This window comes from Bos javanicus, chromosome 6 (genome assembly GCF_032452875.1).
Source record: "Bos javanicus breed banteng chromosome 6, ARS-OSU_banteng_1.0, whole genome shotgun sequence".
In the NCBI taxonomy this organism is placed as follows: domain Eukaryota; kingdom Metazoa; phylum Chordata; class Mammalia; order Artiodactyla; family Bovidae; genus Bos; species Bos javanicus.
The window spans coordinates 66,406,920-66,418,486 of record NC_083873.1 but is presented as its reverse complement, the minus strand read 5'-3'; positions in this window follow the sequence as shown (position 1 = coordinate 66,418,486).

Here is an 11,567-nt window from a genome sequence, read left to right as displayed (position 1 = left end):
TTCTCTCTTTTGCGGGAGACCAATGTTTTTCTTTTAAGGCTTTCAATTGATTGAATGAGGCTCACCCACATTATGGAGGTTAGTTTGCTTCACTGAAAGTAAGGTGATTTAAAGTTAACCAAATCTAAAAAATAATCTTGAAAAAAACACCTAGAATAATGTTTGACCTAGAGTCTGGGTATTGTGGCCTGGCCATGCTGACACATAAAATTTACCCTAACAGGTGGGTATATGGGTCTTCCTTTTATTATTGCTTTTAAACTGTAAATATACATTAAAAAGTAAAACAAAATCAGTATCTTTCTTCCTCTTGGACAGTGAGATTACAGTTTGGAACATAAGATCTTACTTAAGGTTGGCCAAGACAGTTGTGAGAGCCCCTGTGGACCAACAGTAAGAAAATAGACTTTAAAGATATGCAAATCAAGGGCCCTGTGGAATGCAAGGGGATCAGATATGTAAACAAGCACTACTAAAACAGAAGAGCAAGGTATAGGCAGGCCTATTCTATTCTCACAGGCTGGATCTGACCCCTTACTTTATCTCTAATTGATTCAAAAGGTTGTTAATGAGCTACCAATTGAAGTTCAGGGCATCTGCTGAAATATTAGTGGAAGGGAAGGGAAGAATCTAAAAAATACCCTAACAATTGCCTTTGTAGATGAAATGGGCAAAACTGAGAGGCAGAAAGAAGGCTGGCTAGACCGTCAAGGGGCTCACTCCCTTGCTGGGCCTGAGACAGCTTCTGTTGACACATGCTGGCATTGATGACTCCTCTGAAAATAGTTACTGCTTAAGTTCACCCAAGGTATAGTGTTTAATGTTAGACTAATTTGAACCATCTTTCATCAAGGAGACACATACTGAACCCACAGTGAGTACTGCTGCTGCTGCTGCTAAGTCACTTCAGTCGGGTCCGACTCTGTGCGACCCCATAGATGGCAGTCCATTAGGCTCCTCTGTCCCTGGGATTCTCCAGGCAAGAATACTGGAGTGGGTTGCCATTTCCTTCTCCAATGCATGAAAGTGAAAAGTGAAAGTGAAGTTGCTCAGTCATGCCCGACTCTTAGCGACCCCATGGACTGCAGCCTACCAGGCTTCTCCATCCATGAGATTTTCCAGGCAAGAGTACTGGAGTGGGTTGCCATTGCCTTCTCAATATTTATTTCTTTACCAAAACAATGTTTCTTAAAAATTGTGTTTATTGAATTTCCGTATGTCAAATTTTATTTCAAGTACCCTAGAGAAGTTCATTACTAGAGGAGCCTGGTAATGAATCCTATTACTATATCAGATTTTTAAGTGCTTCTTTTCTTAAAAGAAGGCGCTAATGATGTGCAGTGTGCCTTTCAGGCCTGCTAGGTTCTGAGTGATCTTTCACATGGTCCCTCAATAGGTTATGTGGTGATTTAGTTGCTAAGTCATGCCTGACTCTTGGCAACACTGTGGACTGTAGCCTGCCAGGCTCCTCCATCCATGGGATTTCCCAGGCAAGAACACTGGAGTGGGTTATCATTTCCTTCTCCAGGGGGATCTTCCCGACCCAGGGATCGAACCTGAGTATCAAACCTACCTCTCCTGCATTGCAGGTGGATTCTTTACCACTGTGCCACCAGGAAAGCTGTGATAGGTTATTACTGTTTGCATAAAATCCGTTTGCTGTCATTGGTATAGAGTTTTTATAAGAATTCTTAAAAATGTTGTATAATGTACATAATTCCATTAAATGAGCTTTTATAGATGCTAAGACAGAGGGCTTATATTATGACCCTTTTTTTCTCTCTCAATTTACATAATTTAATCTATGCTAAAATCTCTTTGAATTTTAAAATGATCTTTCTTTGCCTAAAATAGATTAAAGTGAATTTAACAAAATTGAATTTATAAAAGTGTCTTTGTTTTATCCATAAACTTTTAAGACTTACTATGGCATACACTACAATTACTCCTCATCATTCTCCCTACATTCCAGCATGTCAAGCGGATAACTACTTTACCATCAAAGACAGTCAAGACATGATTAGCCTTATTGAACTGTGTTCAATTGATGTTGGTGTTATTATTTGAGTCTGTATTGGGCTGGACCACTGGGTGATTTGAACTTCTGAAGGCCTCCATTTCCTCTTTTGTAAAAGTAAGTTGAATTAGATGCCTTCCAAGGTTAGTTTGGCTTCTAACACTATAATTATCTGAGTTCTTGTTTCCTCTTGCTCTGCTCTATAATTTAGCCACAATGCGAACAGAAGTTTTTGCTTAGAAAATTATCTGCTTCACTTTGGACCTAAATATTCCTAATACTCTATATAGAAATTTCTTTATTTTTAGTATCAAATTTTGGTTTAAAAATTACTAATTTTTGGATATAGACTGACATGCGATTTTATTATCTGCCTTTTTGGTTCGTATAATTCCTTGCAACCAAATTGCTGTGTTCATCCATTTCTGCCTGTGGATATTCAATCCATCTTCCAAATCCTGCTTATTCCATTACCAGAATGTCTCTGGTCATCTTGATAGTGAGTTTCCCTTTTTCTGAGCTCCTGGCTTAGATCTATCACATGAGCTCTGTTTTCATTTTGGTTTTCTTTTTGTAAAATTTAAGTGATCTAGAAAAATACAAAGGTGGTAGAACAAATTTACCTATCCTACCTTTCAGAATGAATTATAATTACCATTTTGGATTATGTGTTTCTAATCTCGGTTCTTTTCATAGTGATCACTAAAGTCCTTTTTAATATTACTTGAAGTCTAATTTCCAGAAGCTACATGTATGTGTTGTGTAACCTTCCAGATCCTTTTATATATATATATGTTGCTACTTTTTTGTACTTTACTGTAAATGATGGTTATGTGGTATGTAAACAAGTTCCACATCCTTTTTTTTTCAACTGAACAGTATATTTTAAAAATCTACATCTATTCTCACTGATGTAATAAATAAGTTCATTTTTTAAAGTACATACAGCATTCTCGTATATGACTATACATTATTTAATTTATAATTCCTCTATTGATGAAATACTCTTTATATCGTGGTAATTAGTTCATTAAAACAAAACAAAAACTCCCCTACTACAATTCCTTGAGTTTTAAAAATATGCTGAATAATCTATTTTTCCCAGGAAGAAAAACAAAAATAGTGTTTTCCTTAACTAAATTTGTTGTTTGTTGTTGTTGAGTTGCTAATCATGTCTGACACTTTTGTGACCCCATAGATTGTAGCCTGCCAGGCTCCTCTGTCCATGGGATTTCCCAAACAAAAATACTGCAATGATTTGCCATTTCCTTTTCCAGGGGATCTTCCTGATCCAGGGATCAAACCCACGTTTCCTGCACTGGCAGACAGATTCTATACCAATGAGCCACCAGGGAATCCCTAACTAAATCTAGCTTGAACTAAAATGAGAAAATATCTTTAAGTGCAAATAAGAAGAATAGTAAATTGGCTTAAAAGATTATACACCTGAAGACATACAACTGGGTTTGAGGACTGCTGAGTTAAGCTGATTAGAGGTTAAAAACTGATGTACTCAGGCAGAAGAGAGTATGTATCGGTAGTATCATGAATCATCCATGAGGAAGGAGAATCAGGAAGACAGAAGATGGGAAAAAATTAGAACCTACAAAAAATAGAAACAAAACTCCAAGGATTCTGGGATAAAACCAAAATTAGTCTCCCCAACAGCTCACACTGTTGGAACAAGTGTAGAGCAGACTTCCCTATGACTTCCTCGTTTATCAAACCAAGCTTGGAATGAGTATGGGGACAGATACAACATTTGAATGGACCTCACCAAGTAAACCAATTAACCAGCTAGAATGACCTTTTCAGGTTAGTTGGTGACTACAGCTGTGGGTATTTTCCTGCACAGCTGAAGGGCAGGGTGGAATGTAAACTTGAGAGTTCCTTCAAGAAGAAGGAGGAGGTGAGGAAGGAAGCATTTCCTTTTGCATTTGCTGGATATCAACCAGATTAGGGAGAGGAAAACTGCAAAATATTTTGTTTCCAAAAGTCTCTTAAGTCCTTTTCTGGTTTTCCCTTTTGTGTGCAAAGTCTGACTCTTTGTGACCCCATGAACTGCAGCCCACCCGGTTCCTCTGTTCATGGGGATACTCCAAGCAAGAATTCTGGAGAGGGTTGCCATGTCCTCTTCCAGGGGATCTTCCCAACCCAGGGATCAAGCCCAGGTCTCCTGCAACGCGGGTGGATTCTTTACTGTCTGGGCCACCAGGGAACCTCCCCTGGTTCTTCCGATTGTTCAACACTCTCATTGCTACACTTAGCTGCTGCAAGCTCTGTGTGGAGGCATTTCTTGGGCAGCCGTTCTGGGCTTCTCACTCTCCATGTTTCAAAGTGATCTATTAGTCTTTTGACCAAGACTGCCTTAAAATTCGGAGAAGGCAATGGCAACCCACTCCAGTACTCTTGCCTGGAGAATCCCAGGGACAGGGAAGCCTGGTGGGCCGCCATCTATGGGGTCACATAGAGTCGGATACAACTGAAGTTAGACATAATGCCACAGCAGCAGCAGCAGCAGCCTTAAAATTTCCCAGCTTGGCTAAGCTTGAGAGAAGCTTCCTCCTGACGAAGCCCCTGACTTCCACTTTCAGAGAGAATTTTATTCAGAAAACTTGTTATTGTAGTTACTCTCTCTTCCCTTTGAGAAGTAATTAAAAAAAAGAAAAAGTCTCTTGCCAGTTTTACATTTTAGGAATATCATTCTCAACAGCTTGTGAGCCATCTCTCTGGGATATAATCATTAAAAGAAACAGTATTACTATCTCTCCTTCTCTGTAAAAGGGTAGGAGCCCAATTTCGAGAACTGCCTCTTGTCGCAAAGATACAAGAAAGTTTACTTTTCCTTTGGGTAAAGCCCGTTAGCAAATACAGATGCTGTGTGTTCTGACTCACTCTAGCATTTAAAAATCCTCCTGCCCTTTGTGTCAGTGGAGCTGAATTCTGGTTTCTCCCTCTCCTATTGTAAGAGCCCGGAATAAAGTCTTCCTTGCCTGCTCAACATTGTTCCGTGCAGTTTTTGCTTTGACACTCTCAATTTTCTACCCAAGTTGACTCCTATATGTCTCATAATGGTTCTTGAGATGTCAGGTGGGAAGCACTCAGACTTTAGTAATTTATATGAATCCCAGTGTTATTTCCTGGGCTTGCTAGGGGTTTTTATGTATTTTAAACAGATATCTATTAATCCACCTATATTTCTGAGCTCTCTTCTGGTAAACTAGCAGCAAATAATTTAAGCATCTGGGGCAATGGGGCGGCCTATTTTGGTCAAGGGGGCAATTTTGGGCCATCCTTTAAGGCAGGGGTCCCCAACCTCTGGGATCTAATGCCTGATGATCTGAGGTGGATCTAATGTAATAATAATAGAAACAAATTGTACAATAAATATATTTTGTGCTTGAATCATCCCCAAATCATCTCCCTCCACCCACCCCCAGTCTGTTGAAAAATTGTCTTCCATGAAACCTGTCTCTGGTACCAAAAAGGTTAGGGACTGCTGCTTTAAGTCTTTAACCTATGTTCTCAATTTCAGCTACACATCAGGAGAATCACATGCACAGCTGAAAAAAGTACTGCTGGGGGAACAGGCGGTTCCCTCCCTAGAGGTTCTGACTTAATTGTCTGGGTGCAATCTGGTCGTAGGGAGTTTGCAAAGCTCCTAAGTTGATTCTAATTTGCAGTCAAGTTTCCCTTGAATCACTGCCTAAGCTTTTTGCACTTTCTCTTTTTAATCTCCTCTATTTCTGAATTCAACACTTATGGGGAGTCTGCTTCATGCCAGACACTGTCTGGAATATGGAAATGAATGTGTCATGGCCTCTGCTTTTCAAGGAGCTCTGGGAACAATGGGAGAAGCAGACTATATACAAACAGCTGCTAAAGATGATAATCAAAGTTTGTTAAAAGAGTTACGGAAACACAGATGAGGCAGCAATTAAAATTCTCTGGGGAATGTGTCTGACTTCATCTTGTGCACTTAAATATGCATGGAGGGAGCTGCAGGTGGATGGAGAGAAGATTCTAAGCAAACTAAACAATAGAAAAAAAAACAAAAACAAAACTAGAGTGATCAAAAAAAAAAAAAAAAAAAAACACCTGTCCCTTGATGTTCTAAAGGTTTTTTGCTACTGTGCTGCTGCTTTTGTTGAGACAACATTGGTCTAAATTGGCCAGATCTCTGGGTTAGTATGCGGTCATGTCTACACTTTCTGGGTTCCCTGGTGGCTCAGATGGTAAAGAATCTGCCCACAACGCGAGAGATCCAGGTTCGATCCCTGGGTCAGGAAGATTCCACGGAGACGAGAATGGCCACCCATTCTAACATTCTTGCCTGAGAAGTCCCATGGACAGAGGAGCCTGGCGGACTACAGTCCATGGGGTCGCAAAGAGTCGAACACAACTGAAGTGACTAAGCATGCATGCATGCATTACATTTTCCAGTTCCTCACCTCTTCTACTAAGTTTTATTCAAATCAGTGAATTTACTGATTTACATTAAAATACTTTTGGGTGTTTTGTAACAACAAAATAATGTTGGTGTTTTACCCACAAAAAGATTCTGATGTTGTTGGTCTAGGAGTTAGGTTTGACTATTATTTTTTTGAAAGCCCTCACACTATTATCCGGGCTTCCCAGATGACTGGGGATAAAGAATCTGCCTGCCAATGCAGAAGACACAGGTGACGTGGGTTTGATCCAGGGGTCAGGAGCATCCCATGGAGGAGGAAATGGCAACCCACTCCAGTATTCTCGCCTGGAAAATTCCATGGACAGAAGAGCCTGGTGGGCTACAGTCCATGGGGTCGAAAAAGTCCAGCTCAGGCTGAAGTGATGGAGCACACATGCATGTGATTATCTACAAACAGGCACAAAGGACATTTTGGGGGGCCATGGTAGTGTTCTCAAACTAAACTGTGGTGATGATTGCAGACCTGTGTAAATTTGGAATGCCCCAGTGAACTGTGGCAAAATATATGGTATGAGAGTGACAAAGCTATTTCAAAAACAAAAGTATAGCACATTTAAAGTAAAAAGTGCATCACTCAAAAATTCTCCAGGGTGACTCTAACGAGCTATCTTGATTAAGAATCACTGGCTAAAATCATAACAGCTCACAGATGTGGAGGCTTTCAGCACAGTGATTAAAAGAGGTGGCAACTGAGAAGAGGGAGCTCTCGCAGGCATAGAAGCTTCATCAGAAAGACTAATGGAGCACTTGACATGGCATTCTAAGACTGCCAACCCTTGAGGACAAAGTGTGGATTACAGTGTATTACGTCTAAGTTCCAAAATTGCAGTTCACTCAAATATTTCACTTCAACAGAATGATTTCAAAGCTTTTAGTCTACTGTATCCTTTAGTGCTACACTGGAATAACTGTTATGTACAATCTTTATTGCCCTATTTCAAATGAAATGTCTGTTTGTTTCAAAGATCACTTTAATGGAGAACTCAGATGACTTAAGTTACCAGAATATTTCTTTGATAAATATGTTATAAGGAAGTGTTAAAAGCATTTCTTTGAGAAGGAAATGGCAACTCACTCCAATATTCTGGTCTGGAGAATTCCATGGACACAGGAGCCTGGCGGGCTACAGTCCTTGGGGTTGAAAAGAGTTGGATACAACTAAGTGACTAACACACAAAAGCATGTCTTTGGTGGTGCTAGTGGCAAAGAACCTGCCTATCAAGGCAGGAGACATAGAAAAGGTAGGTTCAATCCTTGGGTGGGGAAGATACCCTGGAGAAGGGTATGACAGTCAACTCCAGTATTCTTGCTTGAAGAATTCCATGCATAGAGGCTACAGTCTATGGGGTTGTAGAGAGTCAGACTGAGTGACTAACACAAAAAAGGATTTCTTCATTACATAAAGGTCAAAAAGAAAGACACTTTCCATTTATTAAGCTCATTCACTAGAATGAGATTAGACATTTATTAAGTTGACGTATAAGAAACTTTTTCTAGGCAGTCAAATCTGAGTTTATACAGACAAAATGAAACCCAATAGCTTTCAAATTAGCTATATATAACTTCTTTCAGTGTAATAGAACCAATGCCAACATAACAATTAAATATTTCCTGTATAGTTATAAGGTAGTAATTAAACGTATTTAAACATAAAGCCTCTTTGCTCTCAGCAATTTATGAACAGGAATAATTTTACACAGATTGCAAGGCAAATCACTAAGCACATCTATACTGCAACATGTTTAATTAAGATGAACAAATTAGTCAACTTTAAGGCATGGATAACTTGAAAAGCAGGTATGAGCTGAGAAATAGATGTGGAAAATTACAATGTCTCTTATTAAAGGATAAGGATGCCATCAACTCTGGATAATGAGTTAATTGCTTTTCTTGATTCCTCAAACATTTTTCAGGAATTGTAATTACTGAAGCTAATGTTAGTTCATGGGTGAAAGTAGGGAGCTCAGAATTTAGGGACAATAGAAAGTTATGATTTGAAATTTACCAGTAAGATTTGACCCACAATGATGGGGAATAGAAATTCCCAGAGTAACTCTCAGAACAGAGTATTTCCTAAATCTTCGTTAAGAGTCTATAAGAAGCAATGATAAGGGTATGGCATTTAATGGAAAGAAGATCCAAAGAAAAAAATTTTCTTTTCAAGAGAGAATACACTGAGGAGAAGGAATTCCTATTGTGTAACATTCTGGTTTATCAGTCTCTTGAGAGTTCAGTTAGAGTAAGTTAGTATCTTCTGAGTGAAAAGACAAAATACAGTCTGGGGACCTTCAAAAAAATTGAAGACTGAAACTTTTCTTGAAATGACTTGAAATAAGTATAACCCAGAGCTTTACCTTAATAGCCAACTAGTCAGTTTCACCTCCTTGATTTCTCTCAGATATAACTTCTAGAATCACAGATTTTAATCTAACCTGATTGTGGCAATAACACAAAAAGGAGTCGATTGAATTATTAACCTCTCAGATCCTCCTCTTAATATGAACCCGAATCCATACTAATGTGAGGCAGGTAAAGATGCCAGTTGGAGCCTGCTTTTATATTCCACTTTAACAGGAAGCTATCAAGCATGATTGTTCCAAATAAAGATGTGAAGGAGAATGATAACACTGCTGACATATCTATTAGAAATTCTCAGCTGTCTTTTAAAAAGCATGATTATAGTAGAGAGAAATTGTTTGCCAAACTCCATTTCTTTTTGGGCACACAGCTAAACTATATTTTCCAGATTCTCTTACAGTTAACTGTCGCCATGAAACTGGGTGGGTTCTGGCTAATAGAAATGGGTAGAAATGATGTTTCCCATTTCTAAATCTGGCACATAAACATTTCCTTTATCATCTTTCTGGAGAAGGCACTGGCACCCCACTCCAGTACTCTTGCCTGGAAAATCCCATGGACGGAGGAGCCTGGTAGGCTGCAGTCCATGGGGTCACTAGGAGTCAGACACGACTGAGAGACTTCACTTTCACTTTTCACTTTTATGCATTGGAGAAGGAAATGGCAACCCCCTCCAGTGATCTTTCATATGCTCTTTCCCCATTGATTGAATAGACAGAACTGAGGTTTTAGAGAATAAAAGAGCCACCTAACCACCTATACCTATATTAAACTGACCTACATTTAGGAAGAAATAAATAAATATTATGATAAACTACTAAAATTTTGGTGTTGTTTTGTTAAAGTAATTAACCTACTCTGACAAAGGCAGAAATCGGTATGAGGAGCGGGAAGTACTATACATGTGTGTAAGTTGCTTCAGTCGTGTCTCACTCTTTGAGACCCTATGGACTGTAGCCTGCCAGGCTCCTCTGTCCATGGGATTCTCCTGGCAAGAATACTGGAGTGGGTTTCCATGCCCTCCTCCAGGGGATCTTCCCGCCCCAAGGATTGAACCTGAGTCTCTTACTGTCTCCTGCACTGGCAGGTGGGTTCTTTACCACTGGTACCACCTGGGAAGACCCCGGAGGTACTGTAACATAAGCTAGAATATTTGATTTATGGTTAGTGGATGGCGGCAGGCTGAAAAGCTATGATTCATGTTATGCAGTGTCTTTGAAAATCTGGAAGGCAGAATCTGAGCCAACTGAGACTGTTCTAGGCAATGAGGTGGGAAAACTTTACTATCAAGGTATATTGGTGGTATTTTAGCAAGATGCTGAAAGAAGAGGATAAGTTCTGGTAAGATTTGGCTAATTTTCAAGGCAAAATTAAAGGGAATAGATGGAATTATAATTTATCATAGTTACCATTAAAACATTTTAAATAAAACTTTGATTAAAAGTTTAGAAAAACTAAAAGTGAAAGTCACCCATAATCCCCAAAATGAAAGATCACCATAACTAATATTTAGTATACTCCTATGCCAGGAATTTATACACTACAAGTATCCATGCCATACCATATACTGTACATACCATACCATTGTACAGTACAAGTAGTTTTGAAACTAAACTTTTTTCCCAGTAGTGTAGAGCAAGCAAATTTACCAAAGATTTTTCTACATGACCATTTTTTCTGTGGATTTTTATGCTGCATTGTAATTTATTAGACCAATAATTTATTACTATAGTAACTAACAGACCAATATCCTCAGAGTGAAACATTTCTGTCTTATATTTCTAAAACTGGAATTCTTGGGTCCAAGAGTAGGTACATTTTGAAGGCTTTATATATGCAATCACAACCCTCCAGAAAAATGCTACTAATCTATATTTTCAACAGCAGTATGTGGGAATGCTGTTTCAAAGTTTCACTGATATTTTATATTTATAATATTGCTTTTTATTCTATGCCATTAGGATTATAACTCAAGGTCATAGGACTTATCAGTCCATGGATACATAATAGGTTATGAGTACCACCTTTGTGACCTTGAACAGGGTTGATATGTCACCAATATTGGGTCCTCATTTTTAAAACTGGGACAGTATCTACAACACAAAGTTGTAGGGAAGATTAATAATATGAAATATATAATTTTTTTGGTATATAGTAGATGCTTGATAAATATTTTTATTCTGTTACAACATATAAAATTTAGTCTTTTTTTTTTTTTTTTTTAGGAAACAGATCCCACACTCAGAAGACTTACTAATTGATGGATATGAGCCCATTTTCCAGATTCTTTCTGACTTATCAGCTATTACTTGGGGAGCACCTGTGCATAAAGACAAAGTGTGTTAAGATAATTATGTTTCAGCTAGGACAATGAAGGTTATATATGTCTACCTATATTAAGAACTAGAAAGTGCTAAGTTTTGAAAGAGAGAGACAGCCGTGAAATTCAAGAGGTGGGCATAAAGCAGAGAAAGAGCCTTTGTGCTAACCTTTGAAGGATGTCATTGAGTAGTTCTTCTTCTGTATAATCCACAGATTAAAATTCTTTCCAGTGGTATGCTTTAGCAGCTTGCACCACTTTTGCTATTGTTTAGATTGTAATTCCTGTTTCTGTCCCTTATTTACTGTGCTCCTGGAAACTTCTGGCTTGCGGAGGCTACCTTATTTATTATCGAATTCTCCAGCGTAAGTAAAAGCTAGAATGAGAGTAATCACAGGTGC